This window comes from Schistocerca nitens, chromosome 1, assembly GCF_023898315.1.
Source record: "Schistocerca nitens isolate TAMUIC-IGC-003100 chromosome 1, iqSchNite1.1, whole genome shotgun sequence".
NCBI classification, from domain to species: domain Eukaryota; kingdom Metazoa; phylum Arthropoda; class Insecta; order Orthoptera; family Acrididae; genus Schistocerca; species Schistocerca nitens.
In genome coordinates this window covers 251107409-251128870 of record NC_064614.1, presented here as the reverse complement: position 1 = coordinate 251128870, position 21462 = coordinate 251107409, and positions in this window count along the sequence as shown.

Here is a 21462-nt window from a genome sequence, read left to right as displayed (position 1 = left end):
TCGTAAACCACATCAAATACTGACGAACCGATTCCACAGACCGGACGTGAGGAGAGGGGCTAGTGTAATTGTTTAATACAAACCATACAAAAATGCACGGAAGTATGTTTTTTAACACAAACCTACGTTTTTTTTAAATGGAACCCCATTAGTTTTGTTAGCACATCTGAACATATAAACAAATACGTAATCAGTGCCATTTGTTGCATTGTAAAATGTTAATTACATCTGGAGATATTGTAACCTAAAGTTGACGCTTGAGTACCAATCCTCCGCTGTTTGTTTGGATACGTTAAATGTCAATTATTGTAACTTTATTTTAAACTGAATGCAAGAGTGTTTTTATGTGAGAATGTACTTTTGTGATAAGAAATAACTGTCTAATTTTTTTTTACAGGTCATTTTACTTAATTTTCCACCATCATAGAAGAAAACAAGATGCCGAAACAAAAGCAGAAACAAAAAACTGCAGACATTGGCGTTCACTATGGAAGGACCGATCTGGAACGTATTGGTTTATTTGCAGAAATGAGTTATCTCCATGGAATGGGCTATACTCGGCCTTATGTCAGTAAGGAAAAAAGGCAAAAGTAGATCTAGCTTTTTGTTATAGTGTGTTAGAGTAATATCAACTACCACCAATGAATAAATAAATTTAAAATGCAAAGAAAAGTCAGAATATAATAATAAAATATCATTTAATTTTTCAGTAATGAAAAGATTGTTTTAAAATAGAATGAACAACTTTGCAAACGATTTTTTCACAGTGAAAATGGATGATGAATACAAATGCTATTTTTAAAAAGTTCCTTTATTAGAACTTCTGCAAAATGACAATATACTCCAGACATTTTGGAAACTGCGATTCAATTTGTTGTTGTCTTTTTAGATGGAGGAGGATCTGTTGAGCAATCTGGACTTGTCTGTCTGCTGGATACAAGTGCTGTATGGCTCAGATTCCACCCATGAAATTGGCTTGACGAAGAATTTCATCTTTTCCAGTAGTCTCAAGATTACACTTATCTCTGTCACAGATAGTGAATTCGTATATAAAGTTGGTATTTAAGATATGATTTAGGAAACCACAGAAGATTCAAAGTTGCCCCTCTGCAACCCTTATCAGTACTGTCTGGCATGGAGCATTGGTATTGATGTAGTATATTAGTGGTCATGTGTGTGTGAGTTGTGAATCTGTGTTTGTTTCTCATCTGTTGAAGGATTTTCTCTGAAAGGTGATATTTTCGAACAGTCTAATTTTAAATGCGGCTCTCTGCTGCTCCAATACCTTCTCTGTGTGGTGAACAGCTACTTATCTTAATTCGTATTTTGAGTCTACTCCAGATTTTACATTGTTTAAAATATTATTTCATAAATATAAATCAGAGAACAATCTCTCCTGTACTCCAGTACATACAAAATAACTCTGAGAATCTTGAGCACTGAAGTGGCAGTCATTTCAACCCTAAGGACATACTGATATCTCCTCCACCCCAAGTATCATCAAATTTTGCTTCCCATCAGCATAATATGTCCCCTTAACTAAGATATCTTCCATGTCAACACACTTTTGTATCTCAGTTTAGTGTGTTATCATGATCTATAACTTTTATGAACAGTTTCTTCAGAAAAAATCTCAATCTAATCATGAATGTGTGATATCATTTACTTACAACTGATACCAACAAAAAATTACTAATAGGATATATTCAGTAATATATGGGCCATGTACAGAGGAGACAGGGACCAGAGAGAACTCAGGGCACTACATGCATCACCCAAACAACAAGTTTGTGGGGATGTATTCCATTGAAACTGAAACTGAAACTGAGTGAATGAGGCACATTTGACCCATTGGGAAGTATGCTAAGTCCTGTGTCAGGGGGAATTGAACACATAAGGTAAGTGCCTATTACTCATTGGCAGTTCAAATGTTCAGTGAATAATGTTATCCCTTAGGGAAACAGCAGCAAGGATGGGCAGCATCACCTTGTGCACTAGATGCGTGCCTTGAGTCCTCATTCAGCATGTTGAAGAAGTCATACTATCAGCCCTGAAGGAACAAGATGCAACCAGCTACAGACTGAGGCTCACATTGGAATAAATGGTGCCTGTCTTCTGTCATCAGGAGTTGTATTTGGATTATTCCAATAACGAGTAGAGAGAATTGAGAATACCAGTTATGCTCACAGAATTTCGATGAAGACCTGCCCCTTTGGTTTTGAGGAGAGCAGAAGGTTGGAAATAGTAACTTCTAAGGCCCTCTGATATGATAGGCTGTGATTTCCTGGACTTGTGACATAGGGTTGAGAATTATTTAGTCCCCTTAAATAGAGATGTACACTGCACATCAGAGGCTGCTACCTAGGTGACAAGATTGTATATGAAGTGCATACATTTCTTTTTTTAGCTTAGGAAGCTGTCCATTAAATCCAGATACTGATATTCATAGGAGACCCTGAAGTGTTAGTATAAATCCACAAGATATGGTCCCACACAAATGAAGCGATTAACAATAGATTTTTAGAGTTTGAATCAGAAAACAGTCATTCATAAAACCAGTGTTCTGAGATAACTTCAGTCTCAGAATGTAAAGTGTTACTGCAGCTAAGAACAAAAGAATCCTGATCATTCAATAGGATTTCAGTTTGACATATACTATTAGAGGAGAAAAAAAGAGGTATTTGTTGTTGTGATTATCAGTCCAATGCCTAGTTTGATGCAGATGTCCACTTTAGTCTATGCTGACCAAGCCTCTTCATCTCTAAATAACTACTGCAACCTACATACATTTGAACCTGCTTACTGTGCTCATGCCTAGAACTTCCACTACAATTCCCCCCCCCCCCCCCCCCCCACACACACACACACACAAACACATGTATCTTTCTCGGTACCAAACTGACTAGTCTTTTGTGTCTTAAGTATGTGTCCTGTACACTGATATCTCCTTTTAGTCAAACTGTGTCAAAAATTTCTTTTTTCCCCTAAATCGTTGAGTTCCTCCTCATTAGTTATGTGATCTACACATCTGATCTCCAGAACTCTCCTGTAGTACCACATTTGAAAGGCTTTTATTTTCTTCTTTTCTGAACTCTTGTCATCTATGTCCTACTTCTGTACAAGGCTACATTCCAGAGAAAAACCTTTAGAAAAAGTTTCTTGATATTTAAATTTATGTTAGATGTTAATAACTTTCTCTTTTTCAAGAATGCTTTTCATACTATTGGCAGTCTACTTTACTCATTATTAGTTACTTTGCTGCCAAAATAGCAAAAATAGCCTACTACTTTTAATGTCTGATTTCCTACTCTAATTTCCTAATTTAATTACATTGCATGACCCTTTTGTGCCCCTGGAAATGTTGTACAGTTTAATTTTTAGTTATGAAATCTCTGTCTTACATTTATATAATCAATCCAGAACCTTCCAGTGTCTCCAGGTCTCTTCCAATACACTGCCATCTTTCAAGATTTTTAAATCAATGTTAGAAATGATTAAATTATGCTTTCCTTCAGCCTATGTCCTCCTGCTGTTTTCCCTTCTCTTCCCTTTCTTGTGATTGAATTAAAATTGTCCATCTCAATTAAATTTTCACTCTCCTTTCTTACTGAATAGTTTATTTAGTCTCATCGCACATTCTTTCAATCTCTTCATCAGTTGCAGAGCTAGTTGACACATCAACTAAAAGGTGACAACAAAGTCCCACTGCTCTCTATAATAATCAACAGAAACCTCTAAATTTAAATAAATAATGTGCAAAATAGTTCTTTAAAGGAGTTTTAATGAGATGTGAACCATTACATGTCCAAAGGGTGACTTGTGCACTGTCATTCACATGCCAAGGATAACACACCGCAAGGTTTTATGGGACATGTTATGGGGCACTGCTGGTGTAACTCAGGTGAAAGCTTGTTGCACAGCATCTTTCAGGCCATCAGTTTTACTGTAACAGTTTTATGAAGTGATAAACTGTATTATCCCCTATAGCAAACATGTGTTGAGGTCAGGGTTTCATGGTAACTTGCCCCCACACCACATGCAATATTTACTATGGGAGTTCATAAAGGGTATCAGCTCATAAAACCATTATGACACCACGTACATACTGAAAGACGCTTTGCAACAAGCTTGCACCCAAATTACACAAACAATTCTCTGAATAATGTCACACAGAACCTGATGGCGACTTACCTTGTGCCATATGAATGAACATGTACAACTAATCCATTAGACAAGTAATGGTTCATATCCTACGAAAAAATGTTATTTATTGAAATTTAGAGGTTCATGTTCATTATTATAGGGGATAATGGTTCTTTGAGACCACCCTGTACTGTGGTGGTTGTTGGCTTCCTTTCTTTCTCGGATATGATAAAGCATTCACTATGTTGTTCATAGAAGCTTACCTACATTCCTATTTTCTTATTCATTATTAGACCTACTCCTGAATTACCCATATTTGATTTTGTATTTATAACCTTGTAATCACCTGACTGTAAGCGGTGTTCACCCCCCATTGCACTTCAGCAGTTCCTACTTCAACCTGTCCACATCCCTCTTTAAATCCTCTAGCCTAGCTAACTGATTCATGGATCTAACATTTCACGTTCTGACCTGTAGAATGTCAGCTTTGTTTTTCCTGATGGTGAAATCCTCCTCATTAGCCCCCACTTGGAGATCCAAACAGGGGACTATATTCCCTTTACCGTAGGAATATTTTACTCAAGAGGATGCTATCAACATTGAGCTATACAGCAGAATTGCATGACCTCAAGAAAATCCCCATTGTTTCCCTGTACAGAATCAGATTATAGGTCATAACTACTGTGACACTGGCATGTTGAATACACAATTAGCACTTGAGTTTGAATGCTAATTTGTGGTATGTCAGTCTGGTCTGTTGCAAATATGATTTTCCTTATTTGCTATAAAATAGAAATTTTTGTGTGGAGGAAATCCTACCCTATGAATATTAAATGTATAAGGGGCATTCAAAAAGAAACAAGCCGGAGTCTGCAATGTGCAAACCGGTGACAGGAGGGTAATATTGTGGTGTGTGTAACAAGGTGTGGTTCTGACCAGACCATGAATGTTCACAGCCCATTGTTAGAGGGCATGCATGCACATTATGTGACTATACAGAGCTAGCAGCAGCATGCGTCAATCGTCCAATGCTGCCAGTCGCTTTGGAAACAGTGACATGGAGGCATCAACAGAAGAGCAAAGAGGTGTTGTTCGTTTTCTGACAGTGGAAGGAGTAGGAGGAACGGACACTCATCGATGAATGTCACAAGTGTATGGTGAACACTGCAGGCAGAAATTCAAATGGGAAGTTCTGGGCCACCCTCCATACAATCCGGAGTCCGGGCCTCTCTCCCTGTAATTACGCCAGTTTTGATCCCCTTAAAAAGGCTCTGAGGGGCAAACGATTCACCTCAGATGATGTCCAGCTGTATGTGTGGAACTGTTCAACATTGCAGCCCCAGGAATTTTATGAGACAGCCATTCCACACCTTGTGTCACAGCGGGACAAGTGTCTCAACAGCCAGGGTCAATACTTATAACATACAGGTACTGGTTTCTGTAATTATGCCTCTGGCTCATTTCTTTTTGAATGCCCCTTATAGTTACACAATTAATGGATGATTTAAAGGTAATGTCCTTTTCCTGAGGAGGTTGCTAGAGACCAAACATAAATTTAAACAGGACAAGGATGTGAAAGAAATTGGCCATGTCCTTTCCAAAAGAACCATAACAGCATTTGCCTTAATTGAGTCAGGCACAGTGAAAACCTAAACCTAGAAACCTAGATGGACAGACAGACAGAGGAAGCATGCTGCTCTTGAATGCAAGTCCAGTGCCTTAACCACAGTTCCAGTGTTCTCAATTATTTAATTACAGGCTCAATCATAAAACAGTCTGATAATGATGTAGATACACAGGGCATGGGGGCTGGTTATGACCAAAAGCCACATGGTCCTTGAGAAGTGCAGAACAACATTTTTTTACTGATAGGAGCATACAAACATAAGAGTAGGAATACAATCAAGACACCAGATTGACTACTGGTCAAAGAGTCTGTTGCACCAGAGCTCAGTTGACTGCCAACAATGATATCTCATGAAGCAGTGTTCCCACAGAATCCACTCCCCCCCCCCCCTCCCCCTCCCCCTCCACACCCCACCCTACTCCCTCCCTCCTCACCACTGTGAAGCACTGCGAAGGAAGAGAAGGAAGGGGTTGCTAATTGCTGAAGTAGTGGGTACCGAAGTGTATGATTGGTCGTACCGTTGCTGTCACTTTGGTGAGACACGACTGGGCTACTTCTGAAAGTGATGCTGCACAAATGCATGTGACCAGAGCCATGGCTGGTGGTTCCATGAGAAATGACTGAACCATTACTTAAAGTTGCCGTATGTGTGGTAGGAGTGCTGAACACTTGGTATAGCTACACCTGCCATGGTGAGCATTGGGTTTGTCCACACTGGACATTGGTGGTACAGTCAAAGAGACAGGGGTGGGGTGTCAGTGGAGAGGATGTCACCATGTGGCAGCCACACATTTGATAAAGACTTTGAGCTGATCAATGGAACAGCATATGTTGAGGGGACGTTTATTTGATGTGAGCCAGTAATTTATTTGCTAGAACAAACTTTGATAGGCATGATCTCTGTGAAGGCTATCCATGGTGAACAAGGAGCAATGGGGAGGCAGGGATACTGGATACTCACTTGTTTCAGGTCATTGTGGTAGTCGATGTAGATGGAGATATTCAGAAAGAGGTGCCAAAGTTGTGAGGAATGGTTGAAGGCATATTGTGCATTTGACGATGGTCAAAATGACATCATGTAGTGTTCAATTCCTTTGGTGTGTCCAGAATGTGACATTGTAGAACGTCTCTCACTTGTGGTAAGAGTGTGATAGTTGAAAGTGAAACCAGATGATCATGGTCGAAAGGGTCGGTGTTGTCATGAGAAGATAGGTAGCAGGTGGCAGTCAAGCTGTGTGTCAGTGAGTCATATGAATGAAGCATATCAGTGGTGTGCTGTACTGTCAAAGGGATGTGCCTGATGGTGCCAGCAATGGGGTAGCCAGGTGTCAAGGTGAGTTGGTGGTGTACTGATCCATGTGCTTCTCCATGTGCCCAGGGTCAGTGACTGTGTTGGTGCCAGGTAAGGCAGGGAGCAGGTGGGCCACGCAGGATTAGCCGAGCGGTCTAGGGCGCTGCAGTCATGGACTGTGCCGCTGGTCCCGTCGGAGGTTTGAGTCCTCCCTCGGGCATGGGTGTGTGTGTTTGTCCTTAGGATAATTTAGGTTAAGTAGTGTGTAAGCTTAGGGACTGATGACCTCAGCAGTTAAGTCCCATAAGATTTCACACACATTTGAGCAGGTGGGGTCAGGTGTCAGGTGTTTGTGGCTGGTCGGTGGCACCAGAGTCAGATGTGTGATTATGATTTTGTGGACTGTTTCACTCATAATGGCACATTGTTTGGCACACACTTGTGAAGGATCACATGGAAACTCAGTAGGAATTGAGCTGTGCTGTCCTAACCATTGATGTGTCTGATGGAGGCAATGTTGTGGTTGCATCCATAGGTGACAAGGGAGCTGCTCCACTGATGTGTTCTGGGCATGGTAATTTAGTGGGAGGCATTGAGTAGAGGCGACTGATGTAGACAGCTGAGGTGCTGTGGTGCCACCAGGAGTTCCTTTTCAATGTTTTTGTCCTGTCCCTGATGAAACTATTGTTTTGACAGAGTTGGAGATTCGTTTTATGCAGTCAGGATAAATTTGGTGGATGTATTGCAAATGCTCACTCATATTGGTTCAGGAGAGTCTGATGGTAGTCAAGCAGATCATCAGACAGAGGAGCTCATGGTGTGGAGAGGATTGTACTATTATGTTGAGCCAACAAGTGGAAGTAACTGAAAATCCCATAGGTGAAGTGACCACTCGTCCTGTTGATGGGCCTATCATTTGGTGATGGGCCTATCATTCGGTAAGTCTGAAAGTATGTTGAAGTGTCATAAGAATTCAGTGCCAATAACAGATTCTCCCATTCCACTACAAGAAGTGTCCTAGAATTTTTCTGTGAGGGCAAGGTCAAGTGTGTGAACCTGTGATCCATAAATCTGGTTTTTTGTCTCATTTGCCACATGGAGCTGAACAGATGTGTAGTCATTTGATGCACCTTGTGAAGAAGGTGACATGGTCCTGACCACAGAATCAGTGTTGATGAGATATAAATGTCCACTTTTGTTGTTGTGGGCAAAAAGTTTGTTTTTATGAAATGGACATGGTGAGAGTGGTTCATCACCATTTCTGTGGTTGTCGAGGTGACTAACATATCCAGGATGGTCCAGTGTGCATTTAATTTTGGAAATTGCAAGGTTGTCTGAAGTTTTAAGCCATGGCTGTGTATGTTGTGTGACACCAGCAAAAGCAGTTTGGTATAGATGCAATGTGATCAGTAGTGAGTTTTGGAAGGGGAGACGCCCATTTTTATCACATGCGTGACATGCTTGTCAGTATTCTGTGCAAGTCTGAGTGTGATGTGGCTGCTGATGATCCACGCAGGTACAGCATGGTTAGTGGTATTCTGTGTTGGGACAGACACAGCACATTTGGCAGTGAAGTGATGGTTTATTGATGACACATTAAGGTCATTGCTCCAACCAGGCACAGTGACATCATATTGTTGAGGGTTGGACAGAGCCAGCTTTGCTCATAGCCAGTTGTACTTGCATGGTGTTTTAAAACTCACAGAGTACATAGTTTGTGGCTGAGCATGAGATGATTGCCAACTTGCTTGTGCAAATGGCACCATAATTGTGATGGTGTTTTATCACTGAGCACTTTGTCATGGGTGACAAGGCAGATTTGTTCCTCTAGCGAGTGGTTGAGGAGACAAAGTAGGGCAGCTTTCATGGTTTTGTATTTATTGTCTGTTGGTGGTATGAGAATGACATCATTTATTGCATCTGTGTTGTTTTCTTCTAAGTGGCTTAGGAGTAGAACAAACTTGGTGGTGTCATTGATTGCATTGTTCAAAGCAAAGATATTGTCCACAATGGCGAACCACAACACTGGTTGATCTAGCCTGGTAGTTTGAGGTGTGTCCAGTAGTTGACAGATTGCAATGATGATGTTCATGGTGGGAGTACAGATGAACTCAAATTGTCTGGAAATGGCATAATGTGATGCAGGTGGCCAGCACAGTAGGTGATGCAGCTGGCTGCATGAACTGCAGTACAATCATATTTAAATATGGTAAAAATGGAAATGAGCATGTGGCATTGTAGGACAGCAGGCCCCATTTGGGGAAGTTTGGCCTCTGCTGGGGAAGTTCAGCCACCGAGTGCAAGTCTTATTTCACTCGAAGCCACATTGTGCAACTCATGTGCCGGTGATGAGCATGAAATGATGATGAGGACAACACAACATCCAGTCCACGAGCAGAGAAAATCTCCAACCCGATCAGGAATCGAACCCTGGATTGCTGCATGAGAGGCAAGCATGTAACCACTCAGCTAAGCAGATGAACTTTAAATGTGGTAAGGTTGACTGATTCAATGTGATTGAACATGTGTCAAATCTGTTGGATTGACTTTCCTTGGGCATGGGTTGGTCACTGGAAAGAATGGAGTTTCAAGTGGAATCAAAAAGCACATTGTCTGTTAGCTTGTATTGTTCATCATTGTTGTACACTGGCATAGCACTGTCCAAGAGAGTATCACTTTCAGTTTTCACCACTCAGGTTGCACTCACAGTGTCATCTATGATGACAGGTGTTATGGACAAGGAGACATTGTTTGTCAGTGAAATTTGCATGGCAGAACGGGAGCACATCAATGGCATTGTTGATGCATAATTGTCAGAAGTGATGAATCACAATCATTGGGAGACACCAGTGTAGATACATTGGAAATAGGGTGTGATTATGGTGAATAACTACATGATCTTCACACACTGAAGAATGATATTTATCACTGATAAGAGCACGCACGCATAACCGTGCAGACACAATGAAGTCACCAAACTGAATCTTGGTCAAAGAGTCTGTTGCACCAGAGTCAAGTTGACTGCCAGTGATGCATAAAGAAGTGAACTCTAAGAAAACTGTAACTTTTTTGTAATTTCTTAGAAATGAAAGACTAGTTCAGTGAAATTCAAATATGAATAACTCTTTAAATATCCTTGATTATATTTTACAAATAGTTTTTTGAAAGTGTTGTTGTGGTCTTGAGTCCAAAGACTGGTTTGATGCAGCTCTACAAGCTTCTCTATCTTGTGCAAGCCTCTTCATCTCCCAATAACTACTATAGCCTTCATCCTCCTGAATGTGCTTACTGTATTCATCTCTTGATCACCCTCTATGGTTTTTAACCAACCACCCCTCCCCCCACATGGCCATTCAGAACTAAACTGGTGATCCATTGATGTTTCAGAATGTGTCCCATCAACTGATCCCTTCTTTCAGTCAGATTGTCCCACCAATTTCTTTTCACCCCAATTTTATTCAGTATGTCTTCATTAGTTATGTGTTCTTCCATCTAATCTTCAGCATTCTTCTGTAGCACCATATTTCAAAAACTTGTATTCGCTTCTTGTCTAAACTCTTTATTGTCCATGTTTCACTTCCATACAGGGCTACACTTGATACAAATTTTGAGAAAAGACTTCCTGACACTTAAATCTATACTTCTATTTTCAGAAATGCTCTTCTGACCATTGCCAGCCTACATTTTATATCCACTCTAATGCAGCCATCATCTACTACTTCAAGTGTCTTGTTTCCTCATGTAGTTCTCTCAGAATCATCTGATTTAATTCAACAACATTCCATTATCCTGGTTTTGCTTTCGTTGATGTTTTCATCTTATATTCTCCTTCCAAGATCCTGTCCATTCCATTGAACTGCTCTTCCAGATCCTTTGATGTCTCTGATAGAATTACAATGTCATCAACAAATATCAAAGTTTTTATTTTTCTCCCTGGACTTTAATTCCTACTCCACATCTTTCGGTTTCCTTTACAACTTCCTCAATGTACAGACTGAATAACATCAGCGGTAGGCTACAAACCTGACTTGATCCCTTCTGAACCGCAGCTTCCCTTTCATACCCCTCGACTCTTGTAGCTGATATCTGGTTTCTATACAAATTCTAATAACCTTTTGCACCCTGTATTTTACCCCTGTCACCTTTAGAATTTGAGACAGAGTATTCCAGTCAAAAAGAATTTGTGTAAGTATTTTCCAACTGTGATTTACTAAACTAATAGTTTGGTAACATACTTGTCAGCACCTGATTTCTTTGGAATTGGAATTCTTTTTGAAGTAGGAGGATATTTAGCCTGTCCCTACATCTTGCACACCAGATGGAAGAGTTTTGTCATGGCTGGCCCTCCCAAGGCTATCAATAGTTCTGACAGAATGTTGTCTACTCTTGTGGCCTTGTCATGTCTTAGGCCTTTCAGTGCTCTGTCAAATTCTTCTTGCAGTACTTTCAGTGCCCTGTCAAATCCTTCTTGCAGTTCCATATCCCCTATCTTGGCTTCATCTGCGTCCTCTTACATTTCTACACACATAAAAAAAAAATTCTGCATCACCTCGGTTCCGAGAGTTCCAGAAACTGTACAGAAAATTGGAATAGAGATCAACATAAACATCATTTCCGCCACCCTTTTTATTGCTCATGGAAACCACACATTGCATGTTGTACCATCATACAGCAAGTCCTTCAGAGGTGGTGGTCCAGATTGCTGTACACTCCAGTACCTCTAATACCCAGTAGCACATCCTCTTGCATTGATGCATTCCTGTATTCCTTGTGGTACACTATCCACAAGTTCATCAAGGCACTGTTGGTCTAGATTGTTCCACTCCTCAATGGGGATTCAGCGTAGATCCCTCAGAGTTGTTGGTGGGTTACATTGTCCATAAACAGCCATTTTCAATCTATCCCAGAAATGTTCGATAGGGTTCATGTCTGGAGAACATGCTAGCCACTCTAGTCGAACGATGTAGTTATCCTGAAGGAAGTCATTCACAGGATGTGCATGATAGAGACATGAATTGCAATATGCTGCCGATATAGTTGCACTATCGGTCGGAGGATGGCATTCACATATCGTACAGCCATTACGGCATCTTCCATGACCACCAGCGGCGTACATCGGCCCCCCATAATGCCACCCCAAAATAGCAGGAAACCTTCAGCTTGCTGCACTCACTGGACAGTGTGTCTAAGGGGTTCAACCTGACCGGGTTGCCTCCAAACACGTCTCCGACGATTGTCTGGTTGAAGGCATATGCGACACTCATCGGTGGAGAGATTGTGATGCCAATCCTGAGCGGTCCATTCGATATGTTTTTGGGCCCCTCTGTACTGCACTGCATGGCATCGTGGTTGCAAAGATGGACCTTGCCATGGACGTTGGGAGTGAAGTTGTGCATCATGCAGCCTATTGTGCACAGTTTGACTCATAACACAATGTCCAGTGGCTGCACGAAAAGCATTATTCAACATGGTGGTATTGCTGTCAGGGTTTCTCCGAGCCATAATCCATAGGTAGCAGTCATCCACTACAGTAGTACCCTTGGGCGGCCTGAGCAAGGCATGTCATCAATAGTTCCTGTCTCTCTGTATCTCCTCCATGTCTGAACAACATCACTTTGGTTCACTCTGAGATGCCTGGACAATTCCCTTATTGAGAGCCCTTCCAGGCCTAAAGTAACAATGCAGATGCAACCGAACCATGGTAATGGCTGTCTAGGAATTGTTGGACTACAGACAACACGAGCCATTTACCTCCTTCCTGGTGGAATGACTGAAACTGATTGGCTGTTGGGACCACCTCCATCTAATAGGTGCTGCTCATACATGGTTGTTTACATCTCTGGGCGGGTTTAGTGACATCTCTGAACAGTCAAAGGGACTGTGTCTGTGATACAAGATCCACAGTCAACGACTATCTTCAGGAGTTCTGGGAACTGGGGTGATTCAAAACTTTTTTTGATGTGTGTATAATACTGCTCTAAAATACACTCCCTTGTATAGACCCTCTACATACTCTTTCAATGTTTCAGCTTTCCCTTCTTTGCTTAGAACTGGTTTTCCATCTGAGCTCTTGATATTCATAAAGCTGCTTCTATTTTCTTCAAAGGTCTCTCTAATTTTCGTGCAGGTGGTATCTATCTTTCCCCTAGTGAAATATGCTTCTTAATCCTTACATTTGTCCTCTAACCATTCCTGCTTAGCCATTTTGCACTTCCGGTCAATCTCATTTTTTAGACATTTGTATTCCCTTTCACCTGCTTGATTTACTGCATTCATATATTTTCTCCTTTCATTAATTAAATTAAGTATCTCCTGTGTTATCCAAGGATTTGAACAAGACCTTGTCTTTTTACCTATTTTACTGCCTTCACTATTTCATTTGTCAAAGCTACCCATTCATTCTCTATGTATTCTTTTCCCCTATTCCTGTCAATCGTTATTTAATACTCCCTGTGAAACTCTCAACAACCTCTGGTTCTTTCAACTTATCCAGGTCCCATCTCCTTAATTTCCCATCATTTTGCAATTCATTCAGTTTTAATCTACAGTTCATAACCAATATGTTGTGATCAGAGTCCACATCTGCCCATGAAAATGTCTGCCAACTTAAAATCTGTTTCCAAAATCTCTGTTGTACCATTACATAATCAGTCTGGAACTCCCCAGCATCTCCAGGTCTCTTCCACATATGCAGCCTTCTCTCATGATTCTTGAACCACGTAGCTTCCTCTTTCATTCCTTTCCACCAATCCATATTGACCTACTATTCTTCCTTATCTTTCTTTTTCTGCTATTGAATTCCACTCCCCCATCACTATTAAGTTTTCATCTCCCTTAACTATCTGAATAATTTCTTCTATCTCATCATAAATTTCTTCAATCTCTTCTTCATCTGTGGAGCATATAAACTTGTACTTCTGTGGTGGGTGTGGGCTTTGTGTCTGTCTTGGCTACAATAATGAGTCCACTATGATGTTCATAGTAGCTTATCCACATTCCCATTTTCTTATTCATTATTAAACCTACTCCTGCGTCATGGACCTTGACATCAGCCAGGTGGCTTGCATGCCTCAGCGATATGGATAGCTGTACTATAGGTACAACCACAATGGAGGGGTATCTGTGGAGAGGCCAGACAAATGTGTGGTTCCTGAAGAAGAGTAGCAGTCTTTTCAGTAGTTCCAGTCCCAACAGTCTGGATGACTGACTGATCTGCCGTTGCACTATCAATCATAACAGCATTGCTGTGCTGGTCCTGTGAATGGCTGAAAGCAAGGGGAAACTACAACCATAGTTTTTCTTGAGGACATGCAGCTCTACTGTGTGGTTAAATGATACTGGCTTCCTCTTGGGTAGTTATGGAGGTAAAATACTCCCCCAATTGGATCTCTGAGCAGGGACTACTCAGGAGGATGTCATCATCAGGAGAAACAGAACTGGCATTCTATGGATCAGAGCATGGAATGTTAGACTCCTTAATCAGGCAGGTAGATTAGAAAATTTAAAAAGGGGAAATGGATAGGTTGAAATTAGATACAGTGGGGATTAGTGAAGTTTGGTGGTAGGAGGAACAGGACTTCTGGTCAGGTGAATTCAGGGTTACAAACACAATGTCAAGCAGGGGCATTGCAGGAGTGGGCTTAATAATGGATAAGAAAATAGGAACATGGGAAAGCTACTATGAGCAGCTTAGTGAATGCATTATCATAGCCAAAGATAGACATGAAGCCCATGCCTACCACAGAAGTACAAGTTTACATGCCAACTAGCTCCGCAGATTTTGAAGAGATTGAAGAAATGTATGATGAGGTAAAAGAAATTATTCAGATAGATAAAAAAGATAAAAATTTAGTTGTTATGAGGGACTGGAATTCAACAGTAGGAAAAGGAAGAGAAGGAAAAATAGTAAGTGAATATATACTGGAGGAAAGGAATTAAAGAAAAACCACCTGGTAGATTTTGCACAGAGCATAATTCATCACTGATAACACTTGGTCTAAGAATCATAATAGAAGGTTGTTTACATGAAAGAGAGCTGGAGACACTGGAAGGTCTCAGATTGATTATATAATGGTTAGACAGAGATTTAGGAACCAGATTTTAAATTGTAAGACATTTTTAGGGGCAGATGTAGACTCTGAACAAAATTTATTGGTTACGAACTGTAGAGTAAAACTGAAGAAATTGGAAAAAGGTAGGAACTTAAGGAGATGGGATCTGGATAAACTGAAAGAACCAGAGATTGTGAGCTTAGCTTTAAGAGATGAAATAGTGAAGGCAGAAGAGGATCAAATGGGCAAAAAGGCAAACCTAGTAGCAATCCATGGATAACACGTGTGATATTGAATTTAATTGCTGAAAGGAAAAATTTAAAAATGCAGCAAATGATGCAGGCGAAATGGAACACAAATGACTAAAAAATGAGAGTGACAGGAAGTCCACAAATGGGTAAACAGGTCTGGCTGGAGGAGAAATGTAAGGATTTAGTAGCAAATTTCATTAGGGGTGTAATAGATACTGCCTACAGGGCATTTAAAGAGGCCTTTGGTGAAAAGAGAAGCAGCTGAATGAACACCAAGAACTCAGATGGTAAAGCAGTCCTAAGCAAAGAAGGGAAAGCTGAAAGGTGGAAGGAGTATATAGAGGATATATTCAAGGGAGATGAACTTGAAAGCAACATTATAGAAAGCAAAGTGGACACAGATGTAAGATAGGCTGGGAGATATGATACTGTGAGAAGAATTTGAACAACCTCTCAAAGATCTAAGTTGAAACAAGACACAACGAGTAGATGACATTTTCTGTCAGAACTACGTCAGTCTTAGAAGAGCCAGTCATGACAAAACTCTTCCTTCTGGTGTGCAAGATGTATGAGACAGGCAAAATATCTCAGAATTCAAGAAGAATGTGGTAATTCCAATTCCAAAGAAAGCAGTTGCTGACAGGTGTGAAAATTACCAAACTCTCAGTTTAATAAGTCATGCTTGCAAGTTGATAACACAAATTCCTTACAGAAGAATGGAAAACTGGTAGGAGCTGATCTTAGGGAATATCAATTTGGATACCAGAAAAATATAGGAACAAGTGAAGCTATACTGATCCTATGACCTATCTTAGAAGGTAGGTTAAGGAAAGGCAAACCCTCATTTATAGCATTTGTAGATTTAGAGAAAGCTTTTGACAATGTTGACTGGAATACTTTCTTTAAAAAGAGAGGGGTAAAATACAGCAAGTGAAAGGCTATTTACAAGATGTACAGAAACCACACATCAGTTATAAGAGTCAAGGGGCACAGAAGGGAAGCAGTGGTTGTGAAAGGAGGGACAAGATTGTAGCCTATCCCTGATGTTATTCAATCTGTACAGTGAACAAGCACTAAAGGAAACCAAAGAAAAATTTGGAGTAGCAATTAAAATTCAGGGAGAAGAAATAAAAACTTTGATATTTGCCGATGACATTGTAATTCTGTCAAAGACAGCAACGGACTTTGAAGAGCAGTTGAATGGGATGGACAGTGTTTTGAATAGAGGATACAAGATGGACATCAACAAAAGCAGAACAAGGATAATGGAATGTAGTCAGATTAAATCAGGTGACACTAAGGGAATCAGATTAGGAAATGAGACACTTAAAGTAGTAGATGAGTTTTGCTATTTGAGCAGCAAAATAACTGATGATGGTCGAAGGAGGGAGGATATAACATGTAGACTGGCAATGGCAAGAAAAGCATTTCCGAAGAAGAGAAATCTGTTAACATCAGATATAGATTTAAGTGTGAGGAAGTCTTTTCTGTAATTTGTATGAAGTGTAGCCATGTATAGAAGTGAAATGCAGAAGATAAACAGTTTAGATAAAATGAGAATAGTAGCTTTTGAAATGTGGTACTACAGAAGAAAGCTGAAGATTAGATGGGTTGATCATGTAACTAATGAGAAAGCACTGAACAGAATTCGTGAGACAAGAGATTTGTGGCACAGCTTGACCAAAAGAGGGGATCAGTTGATAGAACACATTCTGAGACATCAATGAATCACCAATTTAATATTTGAGGGAAGTGTGTGAGTGAGTGTGTGTGTGTGTGTGTGTGTGTGTGTGTGTGTGTGTGTGTGTGTGGAGGAAGGTGTAGGTTGTTGTAGCTATTCAGAGATGAAGAGGCTTGACAGGATAGAGTGGCATGGAGAACTGCATCAAACCAGTCTTCAGACTGAAGACGAAAACAATGACAACAACAACAGCAACAAAAACAACACCTTGTATTCATATGGTCAGAAGTCCCGCTCCTCCTGCCACAGAACTTCACTAATTCCCATTATATCCAACTTCTATTTCTAAATTTTCTAATCTATCTGCCCGAATACAGGATCTAACATTCCACGCTCCAATGCCAGTTTTGTTTCTCCTGATGATGAAATAGCCCTAGCAGTCCCCACCCAGAGATCCAAATGGGAGACTGTTTTACTTCCAGAATATTTTACCCAATAGGATGCCCTTGGGAAAGATTAGAGTTGTAGTTTCTCCTTGCTTTCAGCTGTTCGTAGTATCAGCACAATAAGGCCATTTTGGTTGATGCTAGAAGGCCAGATTAGTAAATCATCCGGGCTGTTGCTCTTACAACTATTGAAAAGTCTGCTGCCTCTCTTCATGGAACCACACATTTGTCTGACCTCTCAACAGATACCCCTCCATTGTGATTACACCTATGATATGGCTATCTGTATCATAGAGGCATGGAAGCCTCCCCACCTATGGCAAGCATATTTCATACGCTTTGGATAAATTACGTTATTTTATGTTCAATAAACTATTCTTAGGCTTTTGTAAAATTATTAATATAGTTTGGTTAAAACCCCAAACGAATGATATTATTCTACAATTAAAGAATTTAGGTCAAGTCCATGATACAAAATACAGGGTGACAATTACTGAACTCTATGAAATGAAATTCTGAATGGTTTGCATTAGGACATAGAAACTGAACAGCTGGCCATGGGGCATGATGGGAATTAGTATGCGCATGTATGATTTGGTTTAGCGACGAAGCCCACTTTCATTTAGATGGGTTCGTCAATAAGCAGTTGGTGGATTTGGGGTACTGATAATCTGCAGTTCGTGATCAAGAAGTCTCTTCACCTTCAATGGATGGCTGTGTGGTATGCAATATCCAGTCCCGGAATAATCTGTGCAATATTCCTTAATGGCACAGTGATTATCAAACAGTATGTGAAGGTTTTGGAAGATGATATCATCCCCACTGTTCAAATTAACACTGATTTCAACAAGATGTGGTTCATGCAAGACAGAGCTCAACCCCATCAAAGCAGGAGAGTGTCTGATGTCCTGGAGGAGCACTTTGGGGACTGCATTCTGGCTCTGGAATACCCAGAGCCCACTGGCATGAGCCATGATTGGCCGCCATATTCTCTGGATCTGAACACATGTGACTCCTTTTTGTGGGGCTATATTAAAGACAAGATGTGCAGCAATAACCCCAAAACCACTGCTGAGCTGAAAAGAGCCATTCAGATCATTGATGGCATGCAGAATTTCACTATTTGTCTGTGCCACAACATCACCACTGTTGGCAGGCATATCAGATATGTTGTAACCTAAATCTCAATATCTGTAGTTTACATGTTGAATAAAGTTGTGCATGCCATAGTTTGTAGCTAATTTACATTTTTTTTCATATAATTCAATAACTGTCACCCTCTATGTCGCATCAGTAGTGTAGTTAATTTGTCATTCCCTGTTACAAAAATGAATAGTAGTCCTTACAATTTGAACTGGACAGCAGAATTCAAATAACTTTAATTACAAGTAAAGGAATACTTTTCAAGAAGCCTTTATTAAAATTTTTGTTGCTGGTGCTCTTTAGAGATAGTTTCCAATGCTTTTATTCTTAATTAAATTCACCTTTCTGTAAATACAACAATTTAAAAACTTTGTTATGTTACATAGTATGAGTCCTTTCTTATTTTGCACAGATGTTTTCAATGAAGAAAGTATCAAAGGGCGTCAGATGATTCCTGGTTTTCCACAATCAAAATGTGCAAGAGATGATGGTTACTTCATTCCTTTCAGACGAATCTTTCAGAAAGAAGCCTATTTCAATAGGAGTAGAGCAGCATATCTGGAACGGTATGTGTGTGACACACGAACTGATATTTCCATTTCAGTATCTATAAATTATTCATAAAATAATTGCATTACTTGGAGTTGCATTACACAGTCCTTTAATTTTGAAATTATGCTTTAGACTTGCAGCAACTGCAAAGAACATTGCACCAAGAACATTTGTACAGCCATCTCCAACAAAAAGACAAACTGGATCTGGAGATTATTATGGTTGTTTTGAGAAAATTACAGGTAAGCAGTGTACCAACGTGAAAACTATATTTGAAATGTAGTAAATTTCAAATTTTCCACATAGAAGTTTGTTATCAGTTATTAATTCCATCCTTATAACAAAAATGTAAGTTGAAATGGGAAATCTGTGCTTTGTCATGATTATCAATCATAGAAGTGGCCAAACTTGGCATTTTGAATTTTTTTGGTCTGTAATTACACATTTCTTTGTAAAGCTTTCAGGATTTGTGAGTTTCATTTCTTTTTAACAGAGAATCTTCTGTATAAATTACAGAACTGTAGCTCTGCTCATTGCTTATATTCCTCACCATATATCTAGAGACATGGCTGTGGTTATTTTGATTGCTTAACATTTCTTTATGGCACCTCTTAGTACTGCAGTGCTCAGTTGCATTGCACATGGCTGTAACCTAATGCTGAAGTATGCTGCCTGAAAGAAATTTGAAACATCCAGAAAGGGAGAAGGAAATAAAATGGAAAATCACAGGTTGAGAGGGTATGTGATGTTATTTCAGTGACTACAACATTTACTTGAATTTACAGAGAACTTGGCAGTATGAGCCCACTTATCAGTATGATGTTGAATTGCCTCTGGCATGGATGCATGCACTGATTTGGCTGGGAATTGTGTCATAAAACCATTGTATCTTCTCCTGCAGCAAGCTGTCACATAACTTTTGTAACTTGTCCTCGACATCTTGGATAGTGGCACTGGGGAAGAATTGACTTTTGAGCTAGCTGCTACCATGTTATATTGGAGACAGAACTGAGAATTTTGATAACCATGGAGTACCTCAACATCATGCATACAGTTTATATAGACATGAGCCATGTGTAGACAAGCATTGTTCTACTGAAAAATGGCACTACAATACTGTCGAATGAGTGGTAACACGTGAGGGAGCTAGCTGTCCATGATGTACTATTGCGCTGTCAGAGTTCTCTCAATCACTTCCAAATGTGAGCTGAATTCATGGCCAGTGGCTCCCCATATGATGATGACAGGAGTAACTCTGTTGTGCCTGTCAAAAATGTTGGAAGGATGGGACCTCTCTCCCAGATGCTGTCATACTCAACGACAATGATCATCCAGGGTAGTGTAGAACCATAACTCATTGCTGAAGACAATGCAGCACTGTTCTTCAGCAGTTCATGCTTTCCAGTCATGTCACCAGTCCAATACGCAACTGTTTGTGTTGTATTGTAATGGCAGGCTATGCATGGGATCGTAATTCCCTAGTTCAGCTGCTGATGGTCTTCAACCTGTGGTGTGGGATGACAGAGAATCTTGCAGGGTTTCCCTTACTTGTACTCAGACAGCAGGTGCAGATTGTGCTTGGTGCACAATACAGTTATCCTCCCTTGTGGTCGTTGGACATGGCAGGCAGGAACATTAACAACAAGTATGCCTACACTGATGTACCCATGCAGTCCGGCATGAGACCACTGCCAAATCTGAAGGCCCCAAAAAGTGGGATGTTGCATGATTTGACCAGATGGCCAAATGGAGACATACAATGAGGCCCTGTTCAATCTCTGTCAGGTGCTGATAACACTTGTCTCACATGAGTATGCAGCATCTCCGCGTCCTCCACAGTGATCAGTCAAGATCTGATACAGTTCACACCCCTTATGTACCCTCGCAGGTCTGTTAATAGCACTAAATACAAACAACACTAAAGTACTCTGGTGGCCATTCTAGCTGTCACGTAGACTTTCAACTCTAATCACTTACAAATCCATCAATGGTATTCATATATAAATTTACACTGATCTCCAATCATGTATTCTGAGAGATTTACTTTCTCGATCACACAGTGATCAGCTTCAGAGCTGGTTATTACATATGGCTGTTTCTAAGTGCTTGGTTGTGTACAAGTTGTGAAACAAATACTGGAAGTGGTTCATAAGCTTGAAAGCAGTAGTATTAGTATTAACAGTAGTGCAGTTTTATTTATCTTTGAATCACTTTTACAAAGATATTGCACATGTAATGACACAACAGTGAAAATAATCATTTATACAGACATTTAAA